Source organism: Danio rerio, chromosome 10 (genome assembly GCF_052040795.2).
Source record: "Danio rerio strain M-AB ecotype USA chromosome 10, GRCz13ab, whole genome shotgun sequence".
Taxonomy (NCBI): domain Eukaryota; kingdom Metazoa; phylum Chordata; class Actinopteri; order Cypriniformes; family Danionidae; genus Danio; species Danio rerio.
This window is the reverse complement of record NC_141030.1, coordinates 11,994,296-12,011,973: the sequence shown is the minus strand read 5'-3', so window position 1 is coordinate 12,011,973 and position 17,678 is coordinate 11,994,296. Positions and strand designations below refer to the sequence as shown.

At 44.1% G+C, this 17,678-nt stretch overlaps 1 long non-coding RNA gene across 1 annotated transcript; it reads right to left on the bottom strand.

Moving 5' to 3' along the window:
- Positions 1 to 5,103: 5,103 nt before the first annotated feature.
- On the bottom strand, positions 5,104 to 9,150 carry LOC147841976 (uncharacterized). Its single transcript, XR_015500859.1, has 2 exons — positions 5,927 to 9,150; positions 5,104 to 5,872 (listed from the first exon to the last, which is right to left on the bottom strand). It is a non-coding gene; the product is annotated as an uncharacterized LOC147841976 (long non-coding RNA).
- Between the last annotated feature and the right edge of the window lie 8,528 nt (positions 9,151 to 17,678).

Here is a 17,678-nt window from a genome sequence, read left to right as displayed (position 1 = left end):
TATATATATATATATATATATATATATATATATATATATATATATTAGGAGTGTAACGTTATTAAACCGAACCGAAACATCGCGATACACCAACCACGATACTTATCGCGAAACTCTCGTGGCGTACCGTGGTACTCTCACGCCCCCTGCTGCCCATTGTTGAGGTTGACGTCACTTGTCTCTAACTAATTGAACCAATTTAAATGCATCTTTATTATCACATTTGATTAAATAGTTTTAGTAATGATGAGGTTTTGTTCTAAATGTTATATTATAAAGTTAGTATTTTAGTGCATGTCATGTCATGTGACTTGAGTGAGCCTCACACTCGTGTAGGCAGGATGGCTGCTTAACATAGTACTGAGATTGCAGATCCCCCAGACACATTTAAGTCATCTGTGTGGAAACATTTTGGTTTTCCAGTGGAGTATACAGAAATGGAATTCGTGTCGTAGACAAATCGCACGTCTATCTGTCTTAACTGTTTCACGAAACTTACTTATAAGGAAAAACATTTAAAAAGTGTGGTATTTTCCCAATGTGAGGGTGTAAGCAACAGAACTGCCAACAAAAGTGATTTAATGTACAAAAGTGAAACCAGAATAATGCCCAAATATATACAAAAAAAGAGAAATATTTACGCTAATAAAAATAATATAATAAAGTAGCAAATTTAAACAAAAATTAGTTAAACTGGAGCAAGGGGGCGATAGTGAAGCCAAACAAAAGAAAGAAATATAACAAAAAAATTCTAACTCATGAATAACCCCTCTTACCTCGCTAAAGCTGATGAAAAGAAAAAAAATGCGTTGTGTAAAACATATGCTGGAGAAGATGGCGGTTCATTCCACTGTGACGCCCCAGATTAATAAGTGAAGTTTTATTTATAAACTACAGTAATTTCGAGAGGATCACACGTTTATGAATGCTTGCAGCCGGTCCTGCATTATCCCTATTCTGAACTGTAGAATAAAACAAAACAAAGATGACGTTCATCTCATACCTGATGTCTTTAACAATACATTTTCTACGTGTTTGCAAAATGGAAATCGTATGACATTTTCCCTATCCACCTTACACTGAGAAAAGAGTGAACTTGAGGAGATACAGCTCAATATTGTCGGGAAGGAGTTGAGCCAAAAAATAACATACAAATCAATTGAAATAAAAATGTACAAACCTCACAAAATTTCTTAAAGTGAGCAAAAGTAATGCAAAATAATTTTGCCCAAACGAAAGTGAAGCAAAAACAACAAAAATCATAATTATGTCAGAAAAATACATACAAAACGAGATCAAAGGAAAAAGCGCTCTCCCCCTCTTTCTGACATGCTTTTTATATTCCCGCGCTACGTCGCCAAATGATGTTCACGGGCTACGTCGCCAAATGATGATAGATTGGTCTCCTGACCAATCAGCTATCATAAAGGCGGACCTAAAGAAATGACAGGCATCAGCTTTTGTGAAGGTGTACCTACTTAAATGACCGGCATAGAGGGAGCGGAAGACAGAGATTAGTTTCAGATACAACATTAATTTAAACGGAAACCTATCTATCAAAATGAAACCTTAGTTAATCAAAAATGAGCATCTGTGTCTGCACAGAGATCAAGCCTCTCCTGATAATGTGGACAATTATGGTGTTTTTAAAGAAGATCTTTCACTAGTCTACACTGCAGTTATTTATTTCATTTTAGTTGTTTACTCAGGTATCCTGACTGTACTAAAAATGTGATGACAACGTTAATAAAGAAAAGGTTAAGATGTTCTTGTTATTAAGGGAATCTATTGTTCCTTAGCATTGCTGTTAACATGACATCAACCCTAACCCCACAGCAAACAGAAACCGAACCGAACCGAACCATGGCTCTAAAACCGTGAACCGAACCGAACCGTGCCTTTGGTGTATCGTTACACCCCTAATATATATATATATATATATATATATATATATATATATATATATATATATATATATATGTATATATATATATATATATATATATATATATATATATATATATTAGCGCTGTCAAAATTAACGCGTTAACACATGCGATTAATTTGAAATAATTAACGCGTTAAAATTTTTTTACAGAATTAACGCATTTTTTTTTTCTTGTTGTGGCCAGGGGCAGACGCCGGGCAGTTTCCTGCTGTTTCGACATACTTTTTGGGCCGGGCTGACCATCTTCTTATGATCCGATCGGCCCATAAAACACTTAGCAGACTGTCATGTTTTTCTGCCTCAGTGATTGATGGTGCTGCGAGCTGTCACGCTCTGAAAGTAAGATGTTTCTTGTCCGGACAGAGAAGCCGTGTGACATAATCTGCAGCCCATTGGTTATTTTCTTTATTGACATTGGGCTGACCCAATCACAAACTTCCGTGTTGGGCTATGTGTAACGTAGGTGTGTATTCGTCAAAATAGCCGAGAGTCACGCCTCTTTCTTACGCGTGGGTTCGCGCTGCGGGAGAGCAGGCTTTTGCGTCTGCACTCTGCAGCGGGGCACAGATCAACATATTCCTGTCTATTCTATCTAGTTACCTATCTGTCCATATAAATATACTTTTTTTAAAAACTTTTAATCTGCACCACGGCCGCCGCAAATTCCTATGCTGTTTCCTTAACCTGCAAGTCTTTATTTTACAAATTATAAAGAATGTCTGCTTCTATGAGGAGTGTCAGTCATGTATTTTAAGATGTAATTATTCAGAAGACAAGCGTATGAGATATCATGACATTGAGTTTTTGATCCTCAGCATGATGTAGGCTTATAGTGACAATAATATTTATACAATATGGTTATTATGATGATATTTATACATGACCAAACTAGTGTGCAACTTAAGCAACTTTATTTTTTACATTTAGTTTTGTGGTTCGGGTCCAAACAAATATTTGTTGCAATTTTTAATTGTTTAAGTTCATTTGATTGACAATGTAAAAGCTGTTAGCTTCGTTTGATGTTTCATTATTGAGTTAAAAAAAAATTTTTTAGGGTCTCTGACACATTGCTTTTATTTATCTTTATTTTATTAATCAACATTAACTGTGTGCGTCAGCAGGCAGTTTTTGTTATGCTAATTATTTTCTTGGCTCCCTCAAAACACACAGGCACCCACATTTCCAGTGTGGATTATAATTTTATTTTAATAATAAATAAATAAAAAAAGTAGTTTTTTAATTTGTCAACTCTCATTATTTCCTATATATGGCTTTTGTGCTTTTATAGAATGGAAGTTGTTAAACCTATTCAAGGGCATGCACAGATTTTCAATACTTTATTATTATTATTATAATTTTCTATATCTGCAGTGCCTGTATTTTGGCATTGTTTTGCAGTCCACTTAGAATCCAACATGAAAATCAATGTTTTCTTTATTGGCATTGATTGTTTTGAAATTCAAATGGCTTTAACATGCCTGTGTTTTTATTTCTGTAATACATATGGCTGTCAAGCCAGGATCTAGATGGTTTATTGTGGGTATGTTGTTTACATGAAGAAATCTGTGTTACAAGTTAAACAAAAATTCTAATAATGAATTATATTATATAATAATAATAATTATATATACAAACAGTTGCACTCATTGTAAAGATTTATTGCTGTGAGTTGAGAACATTAGTTATAGAGTAGAAACAATTTTGCTTAATCCTCCTTTACATTCATCCAGTTGCTAAGACTAGGAGTATCCCGCAAATGCACAGAGACTCCCAAATGCCCGCAAATGAATGATAATTTCTCGCAAACCAGTCGTTAAATACATTGCACACGCCTCTCCCCTGGATTCCTCCTAGCTCTTCAGGTAGCCCATGTCGCGCGCAACTCACTCCAACTGTCCTTCAGGTACGTCTCACGCGCACACGCCCCTACTCAGATATGTAGCTCACTCGACCCCTGACACCCCTCAACGGGCCTGACACAGACACACACACAGACACACAGACGTTTTGGCCCCAACGGCCTTCCATACAGGAGCGACTCCCCTCTGATTCAACACGCATGATCACGTTCATCAAATTTGCTTAATCTAAGCGTCCTAAAGTATTACTGTATTTCACAAGGATTCTGACACAACAACGCGAAGCATACGCTTTCGTTGCGTTTAATGAGGAAACACGCCAAACTTGGAGGGCTCATGCTGAAAGGCAGAGTAATGCACTGTCTTTGACAGCTCGCGACTTCACCAGAGACTTTGAGTACATACACATAAGACACCAATACTCCGATTTTAATATGATTAAGATTATACTCTTATTAAAATTCTACCGTGTTGCCTAAGCAGTGATTTTATTACCTTAAAGGAACACTGAGTCACAAAATGCAGAGGATTTTCTTTCTGTTCGCTATGCGGTATCAACTTACAACAGAAGTCGAAAGTTAAAAATAAAACTCCCGAAATTGCATGAAACTTTGCAGAGCCTGGTGATGCGACTAATTGTTTTATACTGAAACTTGCCTTCAAAAAGTGCTTTCTTGGTCTTATACACATTTCTTGCATGTTAAACACACGTCCACCACAACAGGAAGTAAAAAAAAAACTGCAACTGCGTAAATTTTTTTTAACGCGTTAATTATTTAAAATTAATTGCATGCTATAACGCACTAATTTTGACAGCGCTAATATATATATATTAATCTGTATTTAGTTGAAACATTTAATTTCAGTTTTTTTTTGTAGCTCAACAATAAAACAAACAACAAAAAGGTACATTAAAATTTAAATGAGAATTTTTTTTTTCTGCAAGTATTATGATTAATTAATTCATTCATTCATTTTTCTTCAGCTTATTTCCTGTGAAGGGTTCACACTTATGTAGCTGATGTGGAAATATAAATTTATATCATCTAATTTCAAATTAACAATAATCTACGTATAACTAAAAAGTTATATTCTCTGTTTTTAATTATATAATTTCATTAACATTCCAGCTAGGAGGGACATTACCTTTTGTCTTCCTGATTACAGGCTAAGCCAAAGTAATGCAAATTGTCAGTTTCACAGCATGGGGTGTCTATTGTTTTCTCTTTTCGATCAAATGGTCAGGTGGTTTCTGTCTCCAGAACATGATAAGATCAAGGCTGAAAGAGCAGTTTACCATGCTGACTCCAACCTTTAATTTGCATGCTTTGTTTAGCTATATCCCCTCCTCCTAAGAACACAATATAGCCATGAAATCTTTGTCTTAATTCAGACTAATTCAGACTTGTGTGAGACTTGTGTGAGAGACTTGTGAAAGAACTTGCAGACTGCGGACCTCTAGTAGGCTCTTGCAGACACATGAACATCTTAAAGACGCTGTATGACTGCAGATTAACCAACACGTCTCAATAAAGGAATTCTGCTTGTTTCGAGTCTCCTGGACTGGGTTCTCTCTTCTCTTTTCACTCATTCATTGATTTTTTTACAACAACTTGGTGCCGTGAGCCGGATAGAAACTGAAATTATCAAATTCTCAACAATTTGCTACAAAAGACTGAAATCTACCTAAAATTCAACTTGAACCTTCAAGATCAAGGAAACTTCTTCAGACAGAATCTTCAGCTCAACGGCAATTTGAAGTCACTCAGCGGACGTCACAAATTCTCAACTATTTGCTGACTGCAACCCTGATGAACATTGAAGCTACCTGAATACAAAGATCAGATCACTCCAGACTGAATCTTTTCAGCTCAACCTCGATTTGGTGAGTTTCACTCTATCAAAAGAACCATACAGACCAGTCTATACACATGGTTATTCTCTGCTCCATCAGAGAAAAGTTAACAAACAGCTGCAGGGTTTGTTTAACAAAAAGTTATCCTCTATTTCAATAGAGAAGTAACAGTTTATCCTCTGTTCAGACAGAGAAGTAAAGCCTTACGTGCTATTTTCTTTTAAAAGTTTTATCCTCTGTTCAGACAGAGAAGTAAAGCCTTACGTGCTATTTTCTTTTAAAAAGTTATCCTCTCTTCAGAGAAGTTAAGCCTTATGCGCTATTTTCTTTTCTTTTATTTCGTTTTCCCTCTGTTCAACCAGAGAAGTTTAAGTTTAGCTATACAAGCTAACTGATGTTATCTCTTGTTCAGGCAGGAAGTTTTAGCAACATGTGCTAATATTGTTACCCTCTGTTTCGCCAGAGAAGAAATTACTACACTTTCATCTGAAAAGTTTTAGTATTTTTACTTTGTGATAATAAGCTCACAAAATGTTCAGACAGAATACAAGACTGATCACTACAACTGATAAAGGTAGTTTAAAAACTCCATTATTGTCAGATCAGGATTTCAAATCGCTGCTACGACAGCACATGGACTCAATAACAGAGTCAGTCAGACTAAATTTGACAAAGAAATTTAGCATTGACCCAGATGATGTTTGGACATTAGAAGAATGCAAGAAAGTGCTTGATGCATGCATTCGCAAAAACAATGTAAAAGGCATCATCTGCTGCTACAGAGAATTCAATTTATCTCGAGCTAAACAACAAGCTCAAGCTAAATCAGAATTAGAAAAACAGATCCAAGAGCTTCATGCTAAGATAACCTCATTAACAAAACAACTGAACCTAAAGAAATCAAAAATTGACATTGAGGAGGTTAGTCAGCCTGATAATAAACATCCTGACTTACAAATTGTCTCTGAAACAGACATTTCCATCCAGTCAGATAGCGATTTACCTATAGGTTCAGTGGAGGTTTGTGGTGCCAGAAGATCTAAGAGAACTGAGAGTTCACACAACAACACTCCTGTTGTTCAAATTCAAACAGTTTCCAGAACACTAGGACCTAGAGAAATAGACAGATTATCTCAAAGCTTACCATCAGCACGCACAAATTTTTCAGAGTTTAGCAGAGCACTAATCAGCAAAATGCGTCTTTATGACATGTCATTAACAGAAGTCACCCAGCTAATGTCTCAAATTCTCACTGAATCTGAATTCAACAGTTTTGAGCATACTGTGACCTCTAAACTACAACATGCCAGTAAGGATGATTTGAGAGAGGGTGTTTTGAAAGCTCTAAAGAACATTGTTGGCCCAAAGATCGACTGGTCAAAAGTGACTTGTTGTGTGCAAAGGAAAGATGAATCTGTGAATGAATTCACTGAGAGATTTTGTCAATCCTCCATAACTTACAGTGGATTAGCTGATAATTCGGACAGTGTGCTAAATGATAAGGGACCCCTAGTCCGCATCTGGTCAGATGGCCTTGCAACTGAATACAGACAAGCTTTGCCATTTCTTAATATCACCTGGTCTTCCACCACTCTCAGAAATAATATGAACAGTTTAGCTTTGTGGGAAAGAGACTCTTACATCAAAGACAGAGTCAGATTTGAAGCAGCCGCCACTAAGGTCAACACAGAAAAGACATCAAATCATAAATGTCTTAGGAAAAATATCTGTTGTCATTACTGTGGTAAAAAAGGACATTGGATGAGGGAGTGTAGAAAGAATAAAAAGAACTTTAAAGAGATGAACAGGGTAAATCAACTTCTGAACAGTTTGCTAAATGCCCTCAACATACCCTGCCCTTCATCACTAAATCCATTGAGCTGTCCACAAAGATGCTAACCATTTTTGGCGGTGAGTGCTTAATGTCCCCATTCATTTACAATTAAGATGAAAGACTCTTTGTAAAAAGACACAAAGGAAACTTCTTCCTTTGTATTAGGGAACTCTGCTTAAGTCCACTTACAGCCTTGAATGTGTTTCAACACATATTTTCAATCACTACCCATTCAATGTTATGATGTCTGATAGGACTGATATTTGTTGAATGATAGTTTGTGTCTCACATTTTAAAAGTTTGCCCACCACACTCAGGGACAGAACAGGACACACAAACCAGTGAGGAGCCCAGGGCAGAACTGAAAGCAACAGGCTTCAGGGGCCGCACCCTGTGGTGAAGACTCCCTTTTTCCCCATTTATCCTCACCTCACTGTTTTATAGGTGTCATAACTTTAAGATTAGGAGACAGAAAATACACAACACTATACGATCACCAACTTAACACAACCACTATATGATCACCTGAATAACTAGACACATGAACTGTATGATCATACAAGTCTATGCATGAATACTGCTGGTCTGCTGTTTCCGTGTTTTCTTGTGTGCAGGTAAACACAAACACTGCATCTTCTCAAGAAACACTCTAAACCAGAGCATCACTACGGAGATCCAGGAATGACAGGAAGTCATCAGATCAACTCTGTGCTGGAGAAGAACCACAAGAAACACACCTCACAAAAGACTGAACACTATTCACAAGCCATGGACTTTCAGAAGATCTACAGTTTAACTACATGATTTTTTGTGTCATCATGTAGGATTTATGACATTACAACTGATTGTCATAAACGTGTGAACAGTTTAGAAATCTACACTTACATCTATGTAGATATTGAAATGACACAGAATAAATTAAATGTGCCTGTAACTTTTTTCAAGTTACATGACTAGAAGATGGGGCCTCTGTTATCAAACAGAGACTATTGAATGGTTTTAGGAAAGCTTACAAATTTTTTTTTTTTTTTGTGAGAGTTTTTAAATAACTCTCAAAGGGGGAACTGTGGAAATATAAATTTATATCATCTAATTTCAAATTAACAATAATCTACGTATAACTAAAAAGTTATATTCTCTGTTTTTAATTATATAATTTCATTAACATTCCAGCTAGGAGGGACATTACCTTTTGTCTTCCTGATTACAGGCTAAGCCAAAGTAATGCAAATTGTCAGTTTCACAGCATGGGTGTCTATTGTTTTCTCTTTTCGATCAAATGGTCAGGTGGTTTCTGTCTCCAGAACATGATAAGATCAAGGCTGAAAGAGCAGTTTACCATGCTGACTCCAACCCTTAATTTGCATGCTTTGTTTAGCTATATCCCCTCCTCCTAAGAACACAATATAGCCATGAAATCTTTGTCTTAATTCAGACTAATTCAGACTTGTGTGAGACTTGTGAGAGACTTGTGAAAGAACTTGCAGACTGCGGACCTCTAGTAGGCTCTTGCAGACACGGACATCTTAAAGACGCTGTATGACTGCAGATTAACCAACACGTCTCAATAAAGGAATTCTGCTTGTTCCGAGTCTCCTGGACTGGGTTCTCTTCTCTCTTCTTTTCCGCTCATTTATTTTTTTTTTACAACACTGATTACAAGGCTTGAGATTACAAAGCTTGCTTGGCATGCTGTCCCAGGAGAGAGTCCTGAGCTCATAAGATTCTCGAGACTGCAGCTCCTTCCCGTTTGCTCAGCGATAAGGAAGTTTGAGCTTAGGTAGATCTCGAGAACTCCCCTGCTTTTTGGACGGAAGGAGGAAACCCAAGGAAAACCCACGTGAGCACGGGGAGAACATGTACACTCCGCACAGAAACGTTGGCTGGTTAACCACTAGGTCAACTTTGCAACCCATTTAGGAAAGGAGGAGGAGTATGGGAGGAAGGGGGATTCTTCAAAACGAAGATGGCTGTTTAATGGAATTTAAGGTGTGGCTTAGAAATCGTCTGATTGGTGAATCATAAATTGGATAATGCAGGACCGGCTGCAAGCATTCATAAGCGTGTGATTCTCTCGAAATTACTGTAATTTATAAATAAAACTTCACTTATTAATCTGGGGCGTCACAGCGGAATGAACTGCCAACTTCTATACCATATGTTTTACACAACGCATACCCTTTCAGCTGTAATCCAGTACTGGGAAACATCTATACACACTTATTTACACACCCAGAGAAAAACCACGGTAACAAGGGGAGAACATGCAAAGTTCACACAGACATGCTAAGTTACCCAGCCGGGACTCAAACCAGCAACATTCTTGCTGTGTGGCAGCAGTGTTAACAACTAAGCCACCGTGTCACCACAAATAATTAAAGGTTTTGTAAATTATTACAGCTCAGATCAATGTTTTGTGTGTAATTGTTTGCTTTTATGTCAAGTAGCCATGTAATAAGTAGGATAACGAACATCTAAGTGGTTGTGTTCACAAAAACACTACTGACAAAAACTGCTTAAACCAGCCTAAGCTGGTTAACTAGCCTTGTTTCAGAGAGGTTTTGGTCATTTCCAGGCTTGGAGACCATCTGGAACGACCAGCATAATCAAGCCTAACTAGATTAGGAGACCAGTCAAAACCATCTTTTTAGTTTCAGGCTTGTTTCAACTGGTAGTTCCATCTGGTCTCTAAGCCTGACTTGGCAAAAACCTAGTTTAAGCTGGGCTTTTTCTTTCAGCAGGACAGCCTGTTGAATAGCCTGTCGTTAGCCTGTGTTGCTGGTTTTATTCGGCAACAACAACAGTCTGGATGCTCTATGCCTTACACATAGGTTTTGTTGATCCTCTTTGTTTGCATTAATTCAGCTTCATATTTAAAAATAAATAACAATCATGTTTAATATCTGTATACTGTATGTGCATTATGCTGTAAAGAAAATGTCACTGATCAAAGAGATGCAAAGAGCAAAAAGGACATTTAGCCCCATCTACTTCAATGAAAGACACTAAAGCTAATACTGTATGTCCTTTTTATCACTTTTTATGTACTTCTTTGCTTCAAATCAAAGTTTGGAAAGTTGTGAATCTCTCTCTTTAGGATTATGGGTGCTGGAGTTCTTCACTTCACATAAAACATGGCTCTACAAAAGCATGCATCATTTTTTTGTAAAATACTTCATTACTGTTGTGATGAACCAGAAGCCATTGGATCCATTTGCAAGCTTTATTAAACACAAACATACAATGCAACAATAAAGAGACAAACCAGGAATCAGGTTGTGGGCAAGCAGAGTTTAGGGCAGGCAGATATCGTTTTCAGTCGGTATAACAGGCTTGAATTTGGGGCAGGCAGATGTCTTTCTCAGTTGGTAAATCGAGCAAGGGTTAAGAACACAGATCAATCGGAATAGCAATGGGAAAACGCTCGGTGATGACTGCAGGGCAGATCAAAACTTCGCACTAAACATTGGCGTGAGTGTGGTTTATATGCACTGGGATGATGAGAGGCACCTGAGCCGCAATCGGTGACATGCAGAAGGGCTTATGGAAATTTGAGTCCATTGAAAGTCTTCTTGGCTTTTCAGAGAAAATCCCAGCCAAGGATTACTCAGTTCAGTAATGAAGCTTATCAGGCAGTCAAAACCAAATTCATGTCTTGCCAGCTTCCTGAACACTTAGTTGAGTGATGAAACTAATCAGGTAGTCAAAACCAAATTCATGTCTTACCTGATCAGCTTCATCACGTCGGGGTCACCAAGTTGTTGGGATAAATTGCAGATCGTCTGTGTGTTTCCAAAGTAAGCTGGAGCTCCAGGAAGGCAACAACATCTGAGAGATGTGAATCCAACAGTTTATTGCTCTCTTCTAAAGAAGTCTGGGGTATTCCCAGCTTTTATACATCATACTCAGGGTTACATGGGCTATGAATACGTGCAAATATTCAGCTCAGTTAAGCAGATCAATTTTATCCAGTGCTCAAGAATGTCAAGGCGCAACGTCAAGGCACCTAGTACAGGGACAACTTACAATAAGATAAGACACAGTTACAAAACAGAATATTTGGAGAGTGACTACATGGATATTTCTGTCAATCCCCTCTTCCAGGCACTGTTTTTACAAGAGCCTGGATCATACCATATTCTCATAAACTCTATTTGTTAAATGGTTACCCTCAGTTCCATTCATAGCTAAATGTTCATAACCCTTTACCTGAGGCATTAACCATCCTATACATTTGTTCCATAAAACATCTCAGAAGACATGGACCAAAAATACATACACATAAGAAAATAATAAGTACCGGTACTACCATTGAGACATATGGAGCCAATGATCCCAACAGGCTTTCTAAAAATCCCCATCCCCAATTAAAATTTCTTTCCTTCTTCTCATCCTCATACACCTGTGATGATATCCTTTTCATCTCCCTTACAGCTTGTCCTATACTCGTCCAAGATCCTCATCATCTGCGAGAACGTGAGTGCAGCATTGGCTCTCTCCGACCAGGGAGCAGACCTCGCCCCTTTCCGCTAAGAGCATGTCCAGAGCCAGTATGTTCCCCTTCGGGGGGAACTCCAGCACTATAAGTGGATTTGATGTTCTAAATCCACGTATGGGAGATTCGCTTCAGAAGCTACTCGTCTTAAAGAGTATTGAACGGGCCAATTAAGAATGAATTGGCAGAGCAAGCCTGCACAGGTGTGCAGCATATGCAATCAACTGAGTATATAAGCACACCTGGCGCCAGCAGACGCTATCCTTTTCGCTTCAGAGACTTTCTGATCGAGCTTCATGAGGGTTCCTCCTGCTGTCTACAGCCACTTCGAGCGAATGAGTGTCTTCCGGTCCAGAGCGAGTCCACGCAGCGGCAGACGGTCGAGCTGGGTTTCTCCCTTGCCTGGCGTCCCTTTGGGTCCGGTCCTCCAAGAGCGGTGCGTATTGCTGCAAAGCATCCTAAAAGAGCAACACAGTCGTGCAGCACGTCCTTTTCAGGATGGCGCTCCGACTGTACGTTTCTGGTTGCGGGGGTTTCCTGGCTCTGGATGATGGGCACGATCACTGCATTACATGTTTGGGGGTCCAGCATGTTAATGTGGTGCTCGGGGGCGGTTCATGTTGTCACTGCGATGCCATGACCATTGCGCAATTGAGATCGCGGTTAGCTTTCGTAAGAGAGCGAGCCACCCCAGTCGCCCCCTGCTCTGCAGCGGGCGCTCGGGTAGATCTGAGGGCTCCAGCGAGAGATAATACGCCGCCCAAGAGCTCGCGGCCCTCTACATCCAAGCTTCGGGTACTGGGAGTGATCTGTCTAATCAGATGGTAGCTCTCACGCTCGCTGACACCGGAGATCAGATGTCCTCCGCGGCATCGGAGGGTGGGCTTTCATTGTCCGACGATGATCCGGACCCGCTCGCCCCCTTCGGGCAGGTGAGCGCTGTCAAAACGGATACTGAAACGGACGTGTTAGCCGTGCTTTCCCGGGCTGCTTCGGCCGTGGGTTGGAGATGGTTTATCCCCCAGCTCCGCGGCTGGACCGACTAGAGGGGCGTTCCCTTCTTCCCGGCGACGCACAGTAGGCTCACGCGGTCTTAAAGAGCACCTTTTTTTTTGCTCGTGCTGCGTGTCCCTCCACCCTCACCACTCTTGGTGGTGGAGCGGCCAGGGGGTATGTGGCGATTCCTCAGGTTGAGTGTGCGATGGCGGTTAATCCGCGCAGCGCCTCTTCTTGGCAGGGTCTGCCTCGTCTCGCATGCAAAGCCTGTGAGTTTTCGGCTCCCTCGGAGCTAGAGTTTACAAAGCTACGGACCAGGCTGCATCCGCCTTGCATGCGATAGCCACCGACCAGCGCTACCAAGCGCAGGCGCTGGCCGAGCTGCACGAGGGTGGGTCCAACCCAGGCTTATGAGCTTCGCACCGCAGCCAACTAAGCTCTTCGGACTACTAAGTCCGCTGCGTGTGCTTTGGGGAGGACGATGTCCACACTAGTGGTCCAGGAGCCCCACCTCTAACAAAACTTGGTTGATATGCGCGAAGTTGACAAAGTCCGCTTTCTTGACTCGCCCATATCCCAAGCTGGTCGGCGACACAGTCTGCGAATTCACCCAGGAATTCGAGGCAGTAAGAGAGCAGTCCGATGGGTGATGTCTAATCGGCTGCCCCGTAAGCCCGCTCCACCCGCCGTGCCATCCATACCTGCTCCTCGCCGAAGGCGCCCGCCTACGAGAGCTGCACCGCCCCCGCACTCGCCCCTGGCGAAGCGAGCACGTCCAGCACCTCGTAAGCAGGCAACTCTCCCTGCCCAGAACGTCGCTAAGTCCGGCAACGGACCGCGAAACGTCCCTGGGACAGGTCATCTGGAGAGGAGGGAACTTGCTCTTTCCCCGCTGGAGGGCGGGGCGCCATTTCCAACGGCACCTTTTACTGCCATGAAATGAAAGGGCACTTTTCCACTTCCCCGGAGGTGACAGCCCGAAATCTGCCAGTTTGAGCTCAGCTCTCTAGCTCGTAGGTTCGGTGCACTCCGCCAGTGGCTCACGGGCACTGCAGGCCCTGCCAGCCTGGGACGCGCCGCCTCTCAGCTCGCAGGGTCTGCATGCTCCGCCAGCGGCTCACGGGCACTCGGGGGACGGTCTCCCTTCTCCTAGCCCCCAAGCCCCCCCTCCGGAGTCAGGGTGCGGAGCCAGAGCGAATCGCTCTCCTCCAGCTCTTTTGTGGGACCCTCGCGCTCCCCGGATTAGCACACCCGATCCGCGCTGCCCCTCCGCGGGTACGTCAACGATTGCTGCAATGACATCATTAGCGAGGGCTCTGCCTGCCTGGTTAGCGCAGGCCAGCCCCTCGCGGTGGGTCATACGCGTGATCAGACTCGGCTTCGAACGGCCTCCCAAGTTCACGGGCATGTATTCACCAGGGTTAATCCCCTGTCCGCCCCTGTCTTGCAAGAGGAGATTGCTGCCCTCCTGGCGAAGGGTACAATCGAGCGGGTACCTCCAGCCGAGATGGAGAGCGGGTTTTACAGCCCGTACTACCCAAAAAGAGCAGTGGGTCACGGCCAATCCTAGATCTGCGCGTTTTGAATCGCTGCCTTCACAAGGTTCAGAATGCTTACGTTCAGAATGCTTACGCAGAAGCGCATCCTCTGATGCGTCCACCCTCAGGATTGGTTTGCAGCCATAGACCTGAAGGACGCGTATTTTCATGTCTCCATTTTTCCACGCCACCGTCAGTTCTGCGGTTTGCGTTCGAAGGTCGAGCATGGCAGTACAAGGTCCTCCCCTTCGGGCTCTCTCTGTCTCCGCGGGTCTTCACCAAACTCGCGGAGGCTGCCCTAGCGCCCCTTCGGCTCGCGGGCATCCGCGTACTCAATTGTCTCGACGATTGGCTGATTTTAGCCCACTCTCGGGAGTAATTGACTGCGCACAGAGACGAGGTGCTCCGGCATCTTCGCCGATTGGGGTTGCAGGTCAACTGGGAAAAGAGCGAACTCGCCCCGTTGCAGAGGATCTCTTTTCTCGGAATGGAGCTGGACTCGGTCACCATGGTAGCGCGCCTCTCCGGAGAGCGCGCTCGCCTGCTGCTGAACTGTCTGAGGGAGCTCGACAGCAAGTTAGTGGTCCCACTGAAATATTTTCAGAGGCTCCTGGGGCATATGGCTTCCGCTGCGGCTGTCACGCCGCTCGGATTGCTCCATATGAGACCACTTCAGCACTGGCTTCAAGATCGAGTTCCAAAACGCGCATGGCATGCGGCCACACACCGAGTCTCTGTTACTGCGCTGTGTCACTGCACCCTCAGCCCCTGGAATGACCCCTCGTTCCTGCAGGCCGGTGTGCCTCTGGGACAGGCGTCCAGTCATGTTGTTGTTTCGACAGATGCTTCCAGCACAGGCTGGGGAGCCATGTGTCGCGGGCATGCAGCTGCGGGCCTGTGGGTAGGTGCCCAGCTGCATTGGCATATCAATCGCCTAGAGCTGTTGGCAGTGTTTCTTGCTCTCCGTCGTTTTTCTCCGGTGCTGGATCAGCAACACGTGCTGGTCAGGACGGACAGTACGGCGGCGGTGGCGTATATCAACCGCATGGGGGGGTATACGCTCTCGCCGCATGTCTCAGCTCGCCCGCCGTCTGCTCCTCTGGAGTCACCCGCGGCTGAAGTCGCTGCGCGCCATTCACATCCCAGGTATGCTCTACCGTGCAGCCGATGTGCTCTCATGGCAGCAGATTCACTCTGGAGAATGGAGACTCCACCCCGAGTCTGTCCAGCTGATATGGGCGCGATTCGGGGAGGCCCAGATCGATCTGTTTGCTTCCCCCGAGAACGCTCATTGCCAGTTGTTTTACTCCCTGACCGAGGGCTCTCTCGGCACGGATGCACTGGCCCACAGCTGGCCTCGGGGCATACGCAAGTATGTGTTTCCCCCAGTGATCCTGATCGCGCAGTTAATGTGCAAGGTCAGGGAGGATGAGGAACAGGTTCTGTTAGTTGCGCCCCTCTGGCCCAACCGGACCTGGATATCAGAGCTCTCCCTCCTCGCGATGGCCCTCCCATGGCAGATCCCTTTGAGAGAGGACCTACTTTCTCAGGGACAAGGCACCGTCTGGCACCCTCGTCCCGATCTCTGGAACCTCCACGTGTGGTCCATAGACGCGAGGAAGACTTAGATAACCTGCCGCCCGCGGTGGTTGATACCATCACTCAGGCTAGAGCCCCCTCTACGAGGCGCGCCTAGGCCCTGAAGTGGAGTCTATTCACTGAGTGGTGTGTCTCTCGCAGAGAAGACCCCCGATCTTGCCAGATCAGTGTTGTGCTCTCTTTCCTTCAAGAGAAGCTGGCGGCACCGTGGGAAAGCATAACCTCATCATCCGGTTCCTCAGAGGCGCTAGGCGAATTAATCCAAATCGCCCCCCTCTCACGCCCTCATGGGATCTCGCCCTCGTTCTCACGAGCCTACGATTTGATCCCTTCGAGCCACTCGATACAGTATCTTTAAGATTTCTGTCCCTGAAGACAGCTCTGCTGGTCGCGTTGGCCTCCATTAAGAGGGTCGGGGACCTGGAGGCATTTTCGGTCAGTGACTCGTGCCTGGAATTCGGGCCGGAATTTTCTCACGTTATTCTGAGACCCCGCCCGGGTTATGTGCCCAAAGTTCCTACCACTCCCTTTAGAGATTAGGTAGGAACCCTGCAAGCGCTGCCCCCGGAGGAGGCAGACCCAGCCCTGTCCTTACTTTGTCCAGTTCGCGCTCTGCGCATTTATGTGGACCGTACTCAGAACTTTAGATCTTCTGAGCAGCTCTTTGTCTGTTATGGCGGACGGCAGCAGGGAAGTGCCGTGTCTAAACAACGTTTATCCCACTGGATTGTGGAGGCCATTTCATGTGCTTATTTGAGCAGAGGTCAGCCGCGCCCCCCGGGAGTGCGTGCGCACTCCACTCGGAGCGTCGCATCCTCTTGGGCGTGTGCGCGCGGCGCTTCTTTAAAAGACATTGTAGAGCTGCGGGCTGGGCGACACCCAACACATTTGCAAGATTTTATAATCTTTAAAAAGTGGAGCCGGTTTCCTCAAGGATGTTAGGTACCTTTGGTGATTGAGGAAACAACTCGGTAGGTGTTGTACACGCTTGCGGTGCCTTTTTTCCCTAACACGGAGAGATGTGCACCCTCCTGTCTGTCAGTAAAGTTCCCCATTCGATGAGCCCTGCAGATTCCTCCGAGGCCCCCAGCACTGACTCAGCGGAGGAGTCACTTGCTGGCCCATTACGTTGTAGGTCTGCCCGCTGGTCAGCCCGCGTTTTGGGTATAGGTGCCTGCTATGGCCGATCCCCGCTGGTGATCCCCATATGCTTTTCCGCCACGGTTAAGTTCCCCCCCCTGGGTGGACCCGTGCTTTCCCTATCCGCTAACCACCTTCTTATGCGGACTCCCCCTTCTCAGGGTTAGTCCATATGTAATTCCATTTGTTTCCCCTATTGGGTGCGGATGGTCTCCGCAGCCTCCTCCCTACTGGGATGGCACGCTTCCCAACGTACTGTCGTATATTCCTAGAATTATCTAAACGCTAGCGACTCCCAAAAAATATACCTATTCCGTAAAACTTCTTTTGAAGTGGGATAAGTTAGGGCCAAGGGCACGTTGGAGGACCGCGCCTCTCATGATCTGGGTGCGTCACGCTTGCCTGACCGCTCTC